Source organism: Rhipicephalus sanguineus, chromosome 9 (genome assembly GCF_013339695.2).
Source record: "Rhipicephalus sanguineus isolate Rsan-2018 chromosome 9, BIME_Rsan_1.4, whole genome shotgun sequence".
Lineage (NCBI taxonomy): Eukaryota > Metazoa > Arthropoda > Arachnida > Ixodida > Ixodidae > Rhipicephalus > Rhipicephalus sanguineus.
In genome coordinates, this window is record NC_051184.2 from 56984640 (window position 1) to 57003880 (window position 19241).

A 19241-nucleotide genomic window follows, 5' to 3' on the forward strand; every position below is an offset into this window, starting at 1 on the left:
TTCTGTTGTTACGTATTGATACAAAAAGTAACGTAAAAATGTGAAATCTCGTTTTTAGTCTCACATTCACGAAAATCTCGGAAGCCATATTTTAAGTTTTTGTTCTATCACGGGTGGTGGCGCCGCAAATAACTGCGTTCACTGTCAAATTCCTTCTATTTTACTTCATATTTCGCGTTATTTTTTGAACCAACACGTAGCAACTGAAGCTAGTTTTAAGAAACAAAGGGAACCAATGCAGCTATAAATGGTGACACTAAAAATAAAAAACCACCATCTACAGCTGCTATTCGAACCCGGGCCATTTGAGTGGGAAGCGGGCATTCTACCGCAGCGCCACTTCGGCGGAGCCGCGCGCAATTCTTAAACGATGACACATTGCAGACTGCTGATCGCAGCGCAGGAAACGGTTTGACCATGTTTGGGCTTCACTTTTCGAAGCTCGTTCCGTGCACTCCCCTGTTCTTGTACACTCTAATTACGGCTACGCCGGCGGAAAATCACGTGATGCCAGGAGTTCGCTGAAACGCCATTGCCTGACTCCGCAGGTCACGTGACATCGCTTAGACAAATGAACAGGAAACGTGCGTATTCCAAATCAGGCGATGAATTTACGGCAGCACGTAATCTCGCAAGCCAATCAGATGCATTCGGGCGCTTACAGCTACACTGACCGATAGTTTTTACGGTGTAGAACTGGCTGCTTTTTTTAACAGCAAAGCTGTTAAGCACGGCATGAAAACGGCCCTGCTCTGCGAACAACTATGATCATCACGAACGGGTGTGTGCAACAGAATTTGCGCAAATCCCACTAATCACCGCTCCGGCATGCCCTGTGGTAAACCTGTAAACCTAATGGATCACAGAACGACTACAGCGATGGACAAAGCAAAAAGAGAGAAAGAAAAATCGAGAGCGACAGAAAGAAATAAAAAATATGCAAAGACAAAGAAAGAGATAAATTTTGCAGAAAAAAAAATTTCCACGAGGCGGGATTCGAATTCCCGTACCCTCGATCCGAAGGAAAGCGTAATATCCACTCGGCTATCTAGGCACGCTTGTAGAGCATAGCATAGCCTAGTAGAGTATAGTGTAGCAAGGAGGTGGCAAAGAGAAGCCAGTGTGATGGCAGGAGTCAGCTTGAGGCGGTTCTGCACTGAAAAACTATGTGTACAGGAATGAAACCAATCTGAATTCTCGAATTATTCAAACAAACTATTGCAGCCCAGAAACAAATTCTCATGTAATGAACTAGTTCTCGATGCCCCCACAATTTTAACACGAAAGTGTTTTATGCCGGGGCCCACCATAGGTGCTATGAAGGATGGCCCGAGCTCGAGGATGGCCCGAGGAGTTTGCTTCGCGCTCGCACTACGGTGGTCATGACAGGAAGACTGTGCGGAGCACGCGATAGCCGCGTTTATAAAAAACGGCTAGAAGTACGAGCGTGGCGTCACAAATGCATGTGCGGCATTTGCGGCGGTTTTCAAAGGAACACCGCGTGCTAACGCGTCAGCGCCGCCACTCACTCAACCTTTTGACAGTGCAGCGACGTCAGCGTGCATGTTGCGCTATCCTTTTGCCAACCGATCATCGCGCCTCCCCCGGGCGTATTCCTGGGCGTCTGTCTTCTTTGGAAAAGTTATTTCGTTCCACCTGCAGCATGGAAAGTTTCACTTTCGAAGACAACTAGGGCGCACACGCAGCAATTTGGTGCAGATCGTTTCACTTCACTGGAATATTAGAGATAAATAAATGGACAGGCTACTACTATACTGACATCACACGTCTGAAGATTTTTCTGTAGTAACGAATCAGTAGAAACAATATCTCGCAAACAAGTAAATAGTAACATTTCTCGGCTCAAATCCCACCAGGGGCGCTTGCTTCACGGCTGCGAGTAGTAAGTCTTGAGCGCGGTGAAATTGAATGCGAACATCGTAGCCACGTGATGATATTATAAAGACGTTTATTAGCGGGCACTCGGCGAGGATACACGACTACGACAGTCAAGGCGGGATGCCGACTCTGAGCGCGAGGAGCGTGCTGTCCGAGAAGAGCGGAAGAGGACGACCCACTAGTAAGCGCTCGAGAGGGCGACCCATTACAGGCTTCCAACGCTTCGCTACAATTACCCCGGGTACGAAAAGGGAGCCGCCTGGCGACCTAACTGCTTGTCACTATGAGCGGGTCATGGTAGGGTTTCAGGCGCTCCCCGTTCACAATGTCGAGCCCTCGACGGCGCATGTCCGAAGATGGTTCAAGGGGTTCGGTCACGTAGTTGGCCGGGGACGTGCGTTCGACGACACGGTAGGGGCCGTCGTATTTCGGCAGTAGTTTTGAAGAGAGGCTAGGTGCAGTGGTAAGGACCGAGAGCCATACAAGTGCTCCAGGGAGGAACATGGGCGCAGAAGTGGTGGTGTCACCGCGAATGCTCTTCTGCCGCTCTTGGTAATTCATATTAAATGTCTTGGCAAGCTCCCGACAGTCCTCAGCAAGTCTTGCTGTGGCAGAAATAGGCGCACACTCAGACGGGTCCGGCTTGTATGGAAGGATTGTGTCGATTGTGTGCGACTGGTGCCTGCCGTACAATAAGAAAAAGGGCGAGAAACCAGTAGTGCTCTGCGGGGCGGTATTATAGGCGTAGGTAACGAAAGGCAGAATGGCATCCCAATTTTTGTGATCGGCGGCGACGTACATCGAGAGCATGTCGCCGAGCGTGCGGTTAAAGCGTTCGGTGAGGCCATTCGTCTGCGGGTGGTAAGCAGTAGTTTTCCGGTGAACAACCTTGCACTCTTTGAGAATGGCTTCGAAGGTCCACCCCCAGGAGCTGAGCAGCTCCTGGGGTGGACCGTGGCGCAGCATGAATCGGTGCAGCAGGAAGGAGGCAACATCGCGCGCTGTAGCCGCTGGGAGGGCGGCAGTTTCGGCGTACCGCTTAAGGTGGTCAACAGCGACGATGGCCCAGCGGTTACCAGCCGACGTTAGAGGAAGTGGTCCATACAAATCGATGCCAACGCGCCCAAACGGCCGGTCAGGGCAAGGTAGAGGTTGCAGACCTGCCAGCGACAGGTGCGTTGAAATTTTGCGGCGCTGACAATCGATGCAGGAGCGAACGAACTTCTGCACGTAGCACGAACTTCATCCCTCGCCAACAGTACCGTTGGCGAATGCGGTGGTAGGTTTTCGATACCCTAGAGTGTGCACACTGCGGATCAGAGTGGAACGACTCGCATATGTCAGAACGCAGACTGCGGGGTATTACGAGTAGCCACTGGCGGCCGTCGCCGTAATTGCGTCGGTGGAGGAGGTCGTCGCGAACGGCGAAATGGTGCGCTTGACGACGCAACGTGCGAGTGAATGGTGTCGCCGATGGATCAGTCAGCAAGGCTATCAGTGAGGCAATCCAGTGATCCTTGCGCTGTTCAGTGGCGATGGTGTGAATGTCGATAGACGAAACGGCATTGGGAGACACTGAGCTGGAAGTATTGTCGTCAGGCAAGGGGGAGCGCGAGAGTGCGTCGGCGTCAGCATGCTGGCGTCCGTTGCGGTACAGCACGCGGATATTGTAGTCGTGTAGGCGAAGTGCCCAGCGGCGAGGCGGCCTGAGGGATCCTTCAATGACGACAACCAGCATAGTGCATGATGGTCGGTGATGACATCAAATGGGCGACCATACAAATAAGGTCGGAATTTCGTAAGGGCCCACATGATCGCCAGGCATTCCTTTTCGGTGACGGTGTAATTGGTCTCGGCTTTAGTAAGCGTACAACTTGCATATGCCACGACATATTCAGGGAACCCTGGTTTGCGCAGCGCAAGGACAGCGCCAAGGCCAACACCGCTAGCGTCTGTGTGTACCTCTATAGGGGCCGCAGGGTCGTAGTGGCGTAGTATGGGAGGCGACGTCAACAAACGACGGAGCTTTGCGAAAGCGTCATCGCACTCTGACGACCACGAATGGAGGGGCTCGTTACTTCCGAGAAGCTTCGTCAGTGGCGATATGATAGTCGCGAAATTTCGAATGAAGCGCCGAAAGTAGGAACACAGTCCTACGAAACTGCGCAGTTCTTTGACGGACGTAGGTTTGGGGAACTCGGTCACGGCCCTAAGCTTGGCTGGATCAGGAAGAATTCCATCCTTGGACACGATGTAGCCGAGGATTGTCAGCTGCCGTGCTGCAAATCCGCACTTCTTTAGATTCAGTTGCAGACCGGCGTCGCTCAAACGCGTCAAAACATGCTGTAGGCGTTGAAGATGCGTGGAGAAGTCCGGAGCAAACACGACGACGTCGTCGAGGTAGCACAAGCACGTGTGCCGTTTCAGGTTGCGCAGAACGGTATCCATCATGCGCTCAAAGGTGGCGGGCGCATTACACAGCCCCAACGGCATGACGTTGAATTCGTACAGGCCGTCGGGCGTGACAAAGGCGGTCTTCGGCCGAGCGCCATCGGCCATAGGTACTTGTCAGTACCATGAGCGCAAATCGAGAGATGAAAAGAATTCGGCGCCTTGCAGGCTGTCAATCGCGTCGTCTATTCGCGGCAGTGGATACACGTCCTTACGAGTGATCTTGTTGAGTCGTCTGTAGTCCACACAGAACCGCACAGAACCGTACTTCTTCGCAACAAGAACGACAGGAGACGCCCAGGGGCTGTTAAAGGTGATTACACGGCGTTCGGCGGGAGATACGTGATATGGACGTTGCCGCAGTGGCAGGTGGTCGCCAGTGTCGATGCCATGCGTAACGGCCGACGTGCGGCCGAGAGAAGTTTGAGCGACATCGAAAGAAGGGCGAAATTCTTCCAACAGGTCCAGAAGCTGGGAACGCTGGACCTGTGTAAGGTTGTCAGCTATGGAGGAACCAAATACGCCAGCGTGTGATGAACCAGACGTCGAAACAGCACTGAGCCTACTCGAACTTCTGCCGTGCGAATCATCGGGCTCGTCCATAACTTGTGCGTGTTCCAGGGGTTCTACGCTGCCCAGACATTCCCCTCGCACCAACGTAACACTGTACGGGGAGGGGTTGATTACAAAAATAGAGGTGCTGCCCTGGGGGACTTGAACGGTCGCGAAAGGCACCAGCAAGCCTTTCCTCGTGCAAACACGGTCATATGGCGAGAGGAGTGCAACGGTGTCGGATAGGCTGGCGCAGTAGACTGACACCGCCGTTGACGAGTTTGCAGTCACTTTTATGTCGTCTTTGACGAGTACCTTGCTCGCAGCCGATGGACTGTCTGCCGGCGTCAAATTAGAGAATGGTGAGAGCTCTATTTCGGCGGGTGCGCAATGAATTACGGCGTCGTGGCGGGAGAGAAAATCCCATCCGAGGATGACGTCGTGAGAGCATGCAGGAATTATGATCAATTCGACGGCGTACATAGCGTCCTTAATCATGACGCGGGCTGTGCATACCGCTGTAGGGTGAATGCATTGGGCGCTGGCTGTACGGAGGGAGAGCCCGGAAAGTGGCGTCGTCACTTTTCGCAGTATTCGGCTAAGCTTTGCGTCCATAACGGATACGGCGGCTCCAGTGTCGATAAGGGCAGATGCATGAACACCGTCCACAAACAGGTCTATCACGTTCGATGGGCTTCGCTGAGGGCTTTCCCAGTTCGACAGCATCGCAGCCCTTGCCTCGTGGACTGCGACGACTAGTTTTCCTGGTCTCGCGGGACCAGACGTGGCCGCATCGGTGACAGCGAGCGGCGTCGTGGGGGGGGGGGGGAGGTGATTCTTAAAAGGAAGAAGGAAATGAAAATGGAAATTGGGTGTGGAGTGCACGATAACTGTCTCTCAAGTGAGGACACCTCAACCGATACACTCACGGGGGATTGGGGATTAAAGGGACAGTGAGAGTGAAAAAAGTATGGTAAAAGAAGAAAAATAAAGGTATGAGTGAAAAAAAAAACAGTGAGGGGGTGGGGGGGGCAGGAGAACGGGCGTCCGAGTCACCGTGGTGAGCGGCTAGAAAATTCGTTCGACTAGGCCGGCATCCTCGAGAAAAGCTAGTAGGGCCGCAAGGGCTGATCGGCGACGGTGTACGTGGCCGGTGGGATGGAGCAAGTCCTGTAGGGTCGCACACGGCAGTCCGACGAGGCGGTACTTCATGGCGAGCCGCTTCCGCGCAGTGTTGAGAGACGGACAGTCAAACAATAGGTGGCACAGGGTTTCGATCGCGCCGCAATCGGTGCAGTTCGGTGCAGCGGCGCCGCGAAGACGATGCCTGCGTTCCGCGGGCCACACAGAACCGGTCCTCAGGGCAAGAAGAAGCGCGCGCTCGCGGCGAGTGAAACCAGTGGCTGGGATGAGAGGAGGGGGGTGTCCGGAGGCGACCCGTGCGTCAGGATGCTCGCGCACCAGCTCCCGGCGAAGGTTGTTGCGTGCCGAGTCGAACGAGCTGGCGTAATCCGTCAGCGAAGTCTCGGCGGAGTGTGCTCGTTTTGCGAGTTCGTCTGCAGCCTCGTTGCCCGCGATGCCGACGTGTGAAGGGATCCACTGAAGGACCACATCACAGCCTCGTTCCTGGAGGGCCAGCAGGCTGAGAGCGGCACGCTGAGCAAGAAGGGGGCCTCGTTCCTCCCTCGCGAGCTGGCGGAGTGCAGGTTTCGAGTCGCAGAAGATTGCTGCGCTCGTGACGGCCGGCGAATTGCGCAGGAGGTCTGCAGCCAGCTGGAGCCCGACTAGCTCAGCTGTTGTTGAGGATGCACAGTATCGCAAGCGGCACTGTCGTTCCGAGCTGAGCTGAGGGGCTATGCAGGCGGCCGCGGCTGAGCGATCCTGCAGGACGGACCCATCGGTGAACACCTGCGTCCTCCCGGCCAGGTCCTCATACATCCGCGCCGCGGCCTCCTGAGCAATGGCACTGATGGGGGTGTGGCGTTTGGATCGAATGCCCGGCAGGTGCAAGTTCACTCGAAGGGGCACTCGACGGTGAGGGGGTGGCCAGCGCGAAAGGCGTGCGGGGTTGTCAGCCACAACACCGTCGTACACGTCGATAAGTTGGCCGACACGTGAGTTTGGCACAGCACGTAACCGCGAGAGGAGGGGACCTGCATCAGGCGCTCGGTGGAGACGCTGCAAGTGGCACAATGCGCGCAGGTCCGCCGTGAGCGACGCAGGCCACGCACGAGCCTGACGGTGAACGGCGGGTAGATGGAGCGGGGCGAGACGTCGGTGACAGAGTCGTAGGTGGGTCGTAATATGGGCGGTTGCCGGGCTGGTGGCAGGCGACGCGACTCTAGGCGGCTGCACGCGATTGCAATAGCGCGCCACGTGGCCGGCGTAACCGCATGCGAAGCATATGTGGCGGTTGTCAGGTGTGCGCCATCGGTTCGCTAGGGCAGGGCCCGCCCATGGTGCAGGACGGGATTGACGGGGCGGCAACTGATAGGACTGGACGGTGGGCTGCAGTCGTGGCCTGTGCGTGACGTCGGCGCAGGTTACCGGTACATCCGCTGCGTCGAGCGGAGGCTTCGGCGTAAATGTGTGGGGCAGCCGTAGGGATTGCTGGGGGCGTTCTTGCGACCACTTGGGCGTAACTCAAGGGTGCAGGAGCCGTATGGTGCTGGTGGTACTCGGGCATGACCTCTGCGATTTGTTGCTCAATTGCTCGAAGGAGCGGAGGCAGAAGTGTGCTCGACGGCTGTTGAACGTACTGCGGGCGAGCAAAGTCCAGCAGAGAGAATTGGCGCACGATTTCCTCGCGCACGAATGTCTTCATCTCTGCGAGCAACGTGGAGTGGTCGGATATGGTCGACAAGCCAGCGAGCTCGGCGTCGCGTGATGGAGAGCGACGGGTCATGGATCGCTGCCGGCGCAGCTCCTCATAGCTTTGGCAGAGCGTTATGACCTCAGCCACTGTGCTGGGGTTCTTGGCGAGCAGCATGGTGAAGGCGTCGTCGTCGATGCCTTTCATGATGTGCCGGATCTTGTCAGATTCGGACATGGTGGCGTCGGCTTTCTTACAGAAATCTAGGACGTCTTCAATGTAACTGGTGAATGATTCACCGGCCTGCTGAGCGCGTTCACGTAAGCGCTGTTCGGCCTGCAGCTTACGAACGGCAGGGCGGCCAAACACATTGATAATGGCGGTCTTGAAGTCGGACCACGTTGTAAAATCTGATGCGTGGTTGTTGTACCACAAGCCCTCCACACCCGCGACGTAGAAAACCAGGTCAGTCAGTTTTCGTGCCTCGTCCCATTTATTGGGGACACTCACGCGCTCGTAAATCGCGAGCCAGTCCTCCACGTCGGTGTCATCTGCGCCTGTGAAGACCGGAGGGTCGCGGATACGAGGCACACCTGGGCATGAGGTCGGTGTAGGCGGGGCCGTTTGCTGGGAGGCGTCTTAAGGCATCGTAGGCGGCAAGGGTACGAGATCGAAGAGCCAGGGGCATCGAATGAGGGCCGAAGTTGTTGTGAAAGCCCAACACCCTCCACCAAATTATAAAGATGTTTATTAGCGGGCACTCGGCGACGATACACGACTGCAACAGTCAAGGCGGGGACTGAGCGCGAGGAGCGTGCTGTCCGAGAAGTGCGGAAGAGGACGACCCACTAGTAAGCGCTCGAGAGGGCGACCCATTACAGGCTTCCAACGCTTCGCTACAATATAACTTTTAGTTCTTCGTGCGTCTGTGCATAGCCTGTGCGATTAAGCTAATAGATTAATCATGCCGCTCGCTGGCATTGTGGCGTGAGCACTGCTCCTCGGCTAGAGCAAACTTAATGGGCAGACCCGATCTTCGCCGCGGGCGTTTGTCAATCAAATTGATTCACGCGCGAACTCGGGCACACACTCGTTGATTCTTAAAAGGCCCCAGTTGAACTCGTGACTGCCATTGTGCCGGTGTGCCAGGGGCGTAAGCAGAAGTTTTTTTCGCGGGGGGGGGGACCTTCTTGATCTGAATGGGGGCCGGGTAGGGAAGTGTGCTCTAGTGACATTTTGTGCGTGTATCCCATGGGCAAAAAATTCGAGGGGGGGGGCACGGGCCTTGTGTGCCCCACCCCTGGCTACGCCACTGTGGTGTGCCTGTAAAGTGTTGCATGCGCTGGACGCTACTCATCAGCTTCTCTACATATAAAATAATTTGGTCAGCTAGCACTACATTTGCAAGGCTGGGGCCATCGGAGGAGCTCGTGATCATCTAGCTTCTTCCAGCTTTTTGCGTGGCTCGTCTACTCAGTATGCTTGATTTGCTTCGGAGTAATGACCGTGTCAGTTCGGTCACAATATTGGTGCTATGGATTAGGTAGGTCTTAACTCATATTTTATTGAATAACCCTGTCTTAATTGTTAAACATTTAATTACCACGACATTAATTACTCAGGTTTCATTAGCAAGATCCTGAACAGTACAGATGTAATTCGCGCGATCCTCCAACACAGTCTCGGTGAGTAAGGTCCTGATTATCTTGGTTTAAATTTCACGCTCCTATTTAGCGTTGTGGTAAATGGCATGATGTCAATTAGCTTGTTAGTTTTACATGGCTTCATAAGCATGCTTTTAGTAAGAAGTGGCTTAATTAGCTCGGCCTTAGTATGATTTGGCTTAATCACCTTCGTCATAGCATGTCCTGACTTAGCTAGCTATGCCACCCAGCCAATTAGCTAATCAGCCGGGTGCACATGCTCGGGGAGCGAGTAGATGATGAACAAGAGGACGAAGAAGGCGCGCGCCGGCCGAGGAACGCGCTAGAATGTACAAGCGGACCATGGTGATTATACACGTGGCCTCGGCGATTAGCTCCAGCCGCGGTGTTGTTAGGCGCTCGGTCGGAACTAATCTCAGAGGTCATGGTGCTGACTATTCTAAGGATAGTTAGTGCAGACAATAAACGCTTGAAAATGAACTCAAACGGCCCGCACACACATAAATAATGTAGTCAGTACAACGTTTTGCCACTTTTTTTGCATGGGTGCACTGCTTCACTCAGTGGAACGACAAACGAACGAAAGAAGGTGAAAGAAGAAGCAACGCGCGTTGCGTAGAATGTCGTGGACTCGAATCGGCGTACACAAGTCAGTTTCTCGATGATTTAGACACATGTAATTCTCTCCAAATTCTTGATAAAAATTGTATAACAACGTGCTTGCAGAATTTCGCTTTCGCCATTTGTTTAGCAGCGCTAAATTTCACGAAAGAACAGCGCGTACAATACCGCAGCCGTGCGCCCGCAGCGCAGAAAGCCTATATATGGCGGACGGCGCCGCTGCGGAGGCGTGGCGGTGACGTGAACGGCGTCATCGCCGCGCCGCGACGTCAGTGCCCTGCCCATTCGCCACTCTTCCCATATACGGTTCTGCATGCACTGAGCTGGTGGCGCCGCGGTGCGGAAGTGACCGGAAGCTACTGGCGCGCTCCACGCAGCAGCCGACAAATCAGCGGAGCCGTGTCAGGTTGTTAGCGGCGCTTCGCAGTGTTCCGTGTAAATTGCTGTGTCGTAAACTGTTCTGATAACTATAAGAACTACGCACCTGGAACAATTTTCTTCAGTTATCCGCCGTGACCATGCTTCAGAAACACGCAGAAACGCTGCATTAGTGATCCCACGTGCACGTTTATGAAGTGCATGTAGCTAGTTCGCTGGGAATTCACGGCCCACACAACTTAACTGATATTTTTACACTGCTGACAGAACCGAGTGGGAGCGGGCAATGTGATCTCGATCGAGTCTCCAGTCTACATTTTGTTGTCGGAATGTCATCGACAGATCCAGCAATTTTCCTTTGTACGCTGCTGCTGTTTTTCCATCGGACCGCAGTTCGTAAGCAGGAACACTTAGCGAGAAGCCCTTCATACCTGGCAAAGTGCATTGCGGAGCACAAGAATTTTAAAACGTATTCGCCTTGTACTGCCATTGCCCTTATAATCACTTTGCGTGCAAGCAAAGCCATGCCACGCTGTTTTATTGCGTTACGTGACAGCTAAGATGTCACGTGCAAAACTAGCACCTGACAAACTTACTCAACGACTCATGCAGCCCGTGCAACGTACACGTACGAAGCTGTACAGCACGGAAACCTTCGCGGAACTGCCACACATTACTAAATGCAACGCGTGCCGTTCGGCGATCGTACGGTTTACTTGAGCCCATCGCAAGGGTTTGTGTAACACATGTCAGATCCAAATGTCATCGTTTACTCACGAATAAGCAGCCACAATGGCAAGACAGAATGCGTACAAACATCGTTGGTGACGGCCTATGTCTTGAGGTTTACGCTGTCCGGTCGCACGAATCACCCATTCAATACACTCCGTTGCACGTCCGCGCTTTCGGCCACATCGAAAACAAGACTGATTCCATATAATGTGTCCTTTCTCGTCGTCGGAGGCCCTAAAAAATTGTGCAGAGCCAGCTATCTGAAAGCCTAGCCAGCCGTTTAAAGAAATTTGCTGCCTTCGTGCTAACGCATTTGCATGCAACGCGGGCGTAGCAGAGGGAGAGAGCATAGGCGTGCGCAGGGTTCCCCATAAGGGGGGGGGGGCGAAGGTTCATCGCAGCGCCCCCGCACCCTACTAAGTCAATGTATGGGGCAGATTTTGCGCCCCCCTCTTAGGTGATTAGGGGGGGCGGCCGCCCCCCCTGCCCCCCCTGTGCGCACGCCTATGTGAGAAAAGACGGTTCGTCGCATGCCAGTTGAAAATGAAGTGGCCGCAAGTGGCTACTCCTGGCGCTGGCAGCGCATTGGTGATAGAGTTACTGTATATGCTACCTTTAGGTAGCAGAGTTGCGCCACTGTTTTCCGGACGCAGCTCGCTCTGCCTTCAGTGATTCCAGCAACGCTATTCGCTGAGCGCCGTCACGTGGTCATAGGTGGCTCCTTTGCACTGCGACGAAGCCAACACTTCGCAGGCGACGCCGACACACCGTAGATTCCGGCCGCTCAAGCGCGGTTGACAACGATTCTCACCGCGCTTCTACGGTGCCGCTGGTCGAGAGACGTGTGAGAGTAAGTGCATTCTTTGGTGAATTGTATAAACAGGCCATGTGATAGACGCATCGACAGTTTTTTCGCTATGACGGGGTGTTGTATTTACGTGAATATAACGCAGCTTTCAAACCTTGAGCGAAAGGAATGTTGCACGCGACAGCGCTGTTTAACTGCCCTGTCGCTGCCTCTGGCCGTGATTGTAAGCATGCGCGCATAACACGGGTGTCACACGGCCACTTTCTATTGCTATCAAGCCCTATTCAGTTGAAAACTACGTTAACGGTGGAAGGAAGGCAGCTGTAATCTAAAGGAGCCAAACGCGTCAGAGAAATTCCGTCCCTTACTTTCTCTATCGCGATCGAAAGTGCAAAACTAAAATTCACATCTGCAAATGGGAAAAACAGCGGAAAAGGAGACGAGGCAAATGTGTGACCAACTAGCTCAACGAACCACACCTCGGCTATTTCATATAGGCGGTGTATGTGTTCGTCACAAGATGAATTTTATTTAATGCTTTACTAGGAACGCAAACGTAAAATCAAGGCTTGTAAGCGTTGAGCTTGTTAATTGAGTTTTTCTCTCAGCATATTAAAAATATAGAAAGAAAGCAAAAAACAAACCAACACTGTTACTCTGTCGCGCGAGCGCGGCTCCAACGCGGGTGGTGAGTGGATTTCCCGCAACCCTTCGGAGCCCAAGATGACGTACCTTGGCGCAACTCTGCTACGTAAAGGTAGTATATAGAGTAACTCTATTTGGTGATAGTGATCTACTGCGCCACCTGTAGGTGCGGCACGTTTCTCAAGGGATAGCAACGGGTGGGCAAGATAAGTAACCATGAGCAATTAGTGATATGACGGTTAGGAGGAGCGAAATCAAGGGAGAGGCTAATGTGGGAGGAGGTAGTTTGAGAAAGCTAAAGGAAAAGAGGTGTAGAAAGAGATCAAAACGAAAGAAACATGAAAGAAAGAAGAATGATCAAGAAACAACTCAATCTACATTCGCGGGATGGTGGCGCTTGCACAATTGCCAGCTCCACTGTTTACTCAAATTTTACAGACGTGGAACTGGCTTTAATTTTTTTTTTTCGTATAGGAAAATGAAATGTGATGTTTACAAGGTATTTAATAAAGAATCCGCAGCGAAATACTCACATGCTTAGAACAGTCAACACCTGAGCCACCAGCGCTACAGAGTGAACTGCAAGCGTAAAAACAGGTGTTTCTACTAGTGCCGGCAAAAACGACGCTGTGTGCATTTCTGCGCAGTCTCGTTTTTTACGTGACATTCCGCAAACCCAGCTTTGGCAAAATGTTCTTGTGTATTTTAACCATTGATCTCCCAACGGATTAAAACTGCTTAGCAAAAATGCTCCACTTCACTCATTCACAATTTTTATTAGAACTAGGGGTGTGAAGGATAGTATCAATAATGCCAATTCGGGTTTGACGTGCCAAAACAATGACTTCATTGTGAGGCATGCCACAGAGGACTACGCAAATGTTGGCCATCAGGTGTTCATCAACGGGGACTGACAATGCTCAGAACAAGAAATGGGGATACCATGTTATATCATAGCATGATTAGCTTCACGTTACTGGATAGGTTTTAACAACATTATTTTTAGCAAGACGACTTCAGATGCGTGGGAAGAGCACACAGACGTTTTTTATGAAGAACAAACTGTGTGTTATTATGAATGTTTATCAAGGTTCGCTCTTATATTACTCCTATATTTAAATAACTCTTGTATTTAAAACTAGAAAAATGTGGCCAGCTTCCCTTAGTGGGGCAAGGCTGGACTAACAGTGGAGTTTCTTGCCGAACTAGATTATCAGGGAGGTCTTAATCAGAAATGTGTGAATAAGCAAGGTTTTAATTAGCACTGTCCTAATTATGAATATCCTAGGTAGCAGGGTACTAATTATCGTGGTCTCAATGAGGAAAATCTTAATTAGCGAGTTCTAATTTATCATGGCCTTACTAAGCAAGATCTTAATTATCATGATCATAATTAGCCTGGCATTATTAGCGAAGCCCTCTGTATTTTCTCCTCTCTGTTTATCTCTCTGCCTATTTTTTTTTCCAATTTCTCTCTTGCTGTTTCCCTCATTTCTCTCCCATTTTTCTATTCTGTACTACTCTTTTCTTTTCGCCAGGACGCAGACGCATTGATGAAACGCAAGCATTACACATCCATCGCGTCAGTCTCAATGGATGTGCTGGCCACAAGCCTTATTATCCGCCAAATTTCTAGGCGATACAGAAAAAAAAATGCACTATAGCTATGCTCAGTTCTCGAATGCACACCCCAAGAGCAAACTGTCTTTATATGTAGGAAATCTTAAGATGAGAGAAGAGGACGAAGAGAGGGCGCGCCTGCGAGTTATTGCGCTCGACACGCTAGGCGCAGCTTTGTTGTCTGGTAGCGCGAAATGACGGAACGAAAGGCTTAAACGGGTCCGCTGTTAAAAATCACAGTTTCGCAGCAAGGGCGAAGCAATACATGCGATAGCCACATATTGTAATGCCTTATGAAGCAAGGCTACCAGCAAACTCCAGACCGCGAAAGGATGCGAAACAATTTTCGTGATGTTTGTCGTCTGAACGCGAAGTCAGCGGCTCAGCACAGCACGTACAAGGTTATACGAGCCTTCTAAAGATGTCTGCCGAGATTATGCGCCCGCATGATCAAAGTTCGCAGCTGCGGCCTGCTCCGGTGACGCCTCCCCCCCCCCCCCCCCTACCCTCCGCGAGGAAATATGGGCGGCGCGTTTTACTATCTGCTTAAGGCGCGTTCGTTCCCAGCACTCGCGCGCTTTCATTCGTGTGTAGAACATACGAAGCTACGGCAGATGTTAGCTATTTGTTCTTTATGCGAGCGTGATGTGCATTATAGCGTGTGGCAGTGACAAGACATAATGTGGAACAGGCTACCTTGTGGCGAGGATTAGTGTGGGGCCACGGCAAGAAAACTTGTAATGTTTATTTTAAAGAAGAACATCACGAACCACGAAAAATGAAGCGTGTTATAAAAATTAGCTATTATTTCAATTTTTATCTATACGCATTCTTCAATTACCATCGAAACATTAAGATGCGACGTCTTGGCCAATCCCCCAGTGCGGGTTTGTGCCACAATGTGGAGGAAAGAAAGAACAACCGTGAGTGCGGAAGAGCGAGCTAACAATAATAATTGTTCGGGTTTGACGTTCCAACACCGCGAAATAATTATGATGAACGCTGTAGTAGAGGGCTCCGGAATTTTCGACTACCCACAATTCTTTAAAATGCATATTTCTTTAAGTGCAAAGTACACGGGCCTGAAGCATTTTTTTCCTCCACCGAAAATGCAGCCGCCGCCTCCGGTATTCGATCCCCCGAGCTTCGGGTCAGCAGTCGAGCATTATAACCACTAGACCACCATTGCGGGTGTGAGAGCGAGCTGTGGTCTCGAACGGCAGCTGGCTGACCGATGGATTGAGCCTAGGCTACTACCGATCGTATGCGCTGCTACCGTTCCGATTAAGGACGAGGTCCTGCTTGTCGCCAACCTCTTCTGTGCACTAGCGTCTTGCCGTCACAACGGCCAGGTGTGGTGTCTCGAGCTGCGATCGAGGATAACTGCCTGTCTCCCGAGTGAGCTGATGTACTGGCAGCCAAGGTGTTCCTAGGTGAGTGACTAGCCGCTGGCCAGTTGCCGTAGTGGCCTGGTGCTTTTTCGGCCTGCTTAAATTTAATGATTTATGTCCGACCATGAACGGAGTCGCGGTAGTGCGTAGCCGTCACAGGTAACCTCACCAATTGTCCGGAAGTGCCCGATAACGCAATGACAACCTTCACGACCCCTAAGGAGACGACATACACCGGCGAATTTCGGGATGAATGTGTCCTAGACACGCCGCTATATAAAGAGACAAGCGTCTTCAGAACAATTTTCCTTGTCCGCACGCATGTAAACTGTTTGTAACCTGTTAACATCTCTGTGTATTGTCTCTATTGCCGGTAAAAAAACTTACATTGCTGTGCCGCTCACTAGAAGCATCCTTGGCACATGTCTTTTTCCCATCACAGCCGAACATGACGGTGACGCCGACAGCAAAAACCCGTCCGGTGTGTTCATATAGTAGCTATCGCAATAACGATACCCATAACGTAGCCTGATTTGCGGCAGCATATAAACAAAACAAATTTGCTACAAGAAGCGTAAGATGTAAAGCGTGTTTTATTTTAACATTTAATGAATACAACCAATTTGACCCGAGTGCAGTCGTATAACCGTAGACTAAAAATAATTTCAAGCTGCAGAAAATGAATACTACTGCTCCAAGAAATACGCTCGGCAACATTGGACATGCATTTTAATGTATTTTGAGAAGCGGGGCAAAACGCGACCTTTTGACTTTGCCGCCTTCTATAGCTAATACGAAAAGCACCTTTTCTTTGTTTCTCTATTTCAGCGATAGGTGCCGGTAGCTTTCGGCATTTTATGTGTAAAAGTTGAGGATTGCTCACAGCGTTCGCGCGGGAAAAATTACGCCGCTAATGTCAGTATGTTCATGACACGCCAAAAAGGGGCGAAAGTCTGCTCGGTGAAATTTCCGGATGCGTGCATGACGCTACTCCGGCATCAGTACAACAATGTAAGTTTTTATGTTGTTACTTTATGCTACTAGCTACATGCCAACAAAAGTTTAGTTCATTTGGTGCAGTGGGCCAAAGGGGAAATTTTTTTGAATTCCGGTATTTGACAGGGGCAAGACGCGACAAAAAGACATTGAAATGCCTTAGAGAGCGTCCTATTAAGTGGACCGTTTATTTACGCTCATTATATATGATATTTATTGTTAAGGATGGTGCGGACGTAGAAGAGAATATTATCTGGAGTTTCTTGGGGGAAAACGACATGAAAGAAAGCACTGAATGCTTTTCACGAGTTTCGGAGCAGCACAGCGCCGGGTTCTGTGTGGATTCAATGCGTGGAGTGGAAAGAGTGGGCGCATGAAGACTGCGTGGCTGCCCACGGAGTGAATTTGAAGTGCTTCTACTGCAAGAACTGAAAGGACAAAATTTTTTCACGCTGTATCCATTTGCCTCACGCAGCGCCTTGTTTTGCCCCGCAGGTTGAGGCAAAATGAGACGTGGTGGATTTTTTGTTTCTTTTTTAAATAATATTTTGAACCATCGCAGCATGGCCATATTTATGTAGCACATACCTTGTACCCAACAGAAATTACCTTTGTCGACATCTTATAGTAACGAGTGAAATAAAAAAAAGATATTACCTTGTTTAAAATTTTTGTCGCGTTTTGCCCCGCCTTACCCTGAATTGTATTCTAATTTGAACTGTATTTTTATGATTTAAAATTTGAATTTGCATCATGTAGCGGTAATGGATTATCTGAAAATCTGCATAGACTCGGGAAGTGCACATTCTCGCAACGAGCGGGAACCAAGAATTTAGATCATGAGGGCGCGGTCAAGAGAGCTAGCGCGCGCAATCTCGACAGACATCAGTAGAGGGCTCGTATACGCGCTGTGCTGTTTTCGCTTACTTCACATTGATACGACAGACAGCACGAAATCCGCTTCACTCTCTACAGCGTCTGTAATCGTTTAGACCAGCGTTTCGTAGAGCTACGATATATTGGATCCAAAAGACTTAGTTGCTAGCCTTACTTCGCCTAACATTGGGATTCGCTGCAATAGCATTCATTGTTTTGGCGCTGCATGGAAATCGTGTTTTTTTTTCAATCAAATTTACTTACTGGTATTTTTTAGTACCAGCCCTGGGAGTAGTCAAAAATGCTTGGCAGATCGAGGAATACACTAACATCTTACCGTCAGTATTCACTAGAGCTAAAATTAGGTGGTGGAAATCACGTGCGGCCTTCCATTATGGCATCTCTCATAGCCTTAGCAGATTTGGGACGTTAAACCCAACAAACCATCAAACAAACAAACAAGCAAACAAAGCACACGGTATGCACTACTTCGAGAAAATTCAGCCTAGCTATCAGAAATGTATGTTATCTACTTAGCTCTAGGAATAGCCAGAACCTCAAAGAAATATCCATAATTCACTTACACAACATAACAGAGCATCAAAATCAGGCAAATTACTGTATGTCTATTCATGGCAGTTGTCTGGAGGAAACTCAAAGAACGATTCTGCATGTTACCATGCGATAGTTTCTCTTATTTATAGTAGCACTTACATTACGTCGCAAAAAAAAAAAATAGAAGGCGTACGTCTCATAGTAATGCTGCCAGATGAGAGGTCGATTTCACTGACGCACGATTCAATTGACGCCGTTGAAATGCCGGTCCGCGTTGTCAAAACAATCGGCACGATGACGTCCTTTTCTTACTCCATATAACAGTACCCAGAAAAAGCGGAAGCAGCAGACTGCAGTGCCAAAAGGTTTCGACATGTGGGGCACAAAGTTCAGACAAGAGCCGATGTGTTATTTTGGTCACATCCACAATTTATTTTAAACAAGAAACAGAGTAGATTTGCGCAGACAAATATATTTACATTAAGACTAAACTCGCAGTCCCCGAAGGAAGCTTTTTTCATCTGCGCTGACATGGCAGTCGTGCTACTGACCGAAGATCCATCTCTCTACCATAATTAGTTACTGCAAAGGGAGAAAAAAATTGCTCTCATGTTTTCAGTTAGAGCTCCGTCATCATATGTTTCTAAAGCGTGTCAGTTGTGTAGGCAACTTCTATGAAGCACCTTTGCAAATCATGATCAAACTCACTTTTTATTGAATTGCCTAACACCTCTCCTGCTGCAAAAAATGTTTCCATACTTCGCGCATAAGCGTAGTAAGTTCCTATGGCACCAGCTTGAGGTGTTCCCTCTCCTTGCCAGTGTATATTGTGGTACAAGGGTGGTATAAAGGAAAATGGGGTGCATGACAAGGTGTAACGACCCCGTCCACTAGTTAATCTTTTTTTTATTATTGACATAGAAAACAAATGAAGGAGTTGTTGTCACCATTGCTTGGTGACGGCTACCCCTTTCCACATGGTTGTTAAGATAACAGAATAAATAAAGAAGTATATCTATATATATATACATATCTACAGTCGTACAAGTTCAAGAACTCAGTAGCTATCGCAAATATTAGTGTCTTCAAAATAACGCTGGAGCACTTTCATTGCTTTACGGTTTATCCTAGTCGGCCACGGGCCTAGTATTTTCGCTAAGGAAAACGTTCGCTCAGAGTCCAGCGTGTGAAGTTCTTGTTCGAGTCGCTGTCTATGCGTGTCGTACTTCGGACAGTCGAGC

The 19241-nt window shown here is 50.2% G+C and overlaps 1 long non-coding RNA gene across 1 annotated transcript in view; it reads right to left on the reverse strand.

The window, feature by feature from the left end:
- The window catches only part of LOC119405204 (uncharacterized), a 57185-nt gene extending 39073 nt beyond the window's left edge, over positions 1-18112 (reverse strand). Inside the window, exon 1 of the long non-coding RNA XR_007417535.1 lies at positions 18030-18112. This is a non-coding gene — a long non-coding RNA (uncharacterized LOC119405204). The remainder of the gene's footprint in view (positions 1-18029) is intronic.
- Positions 18113-19241: the final 1129 nt, after the last annotated feature.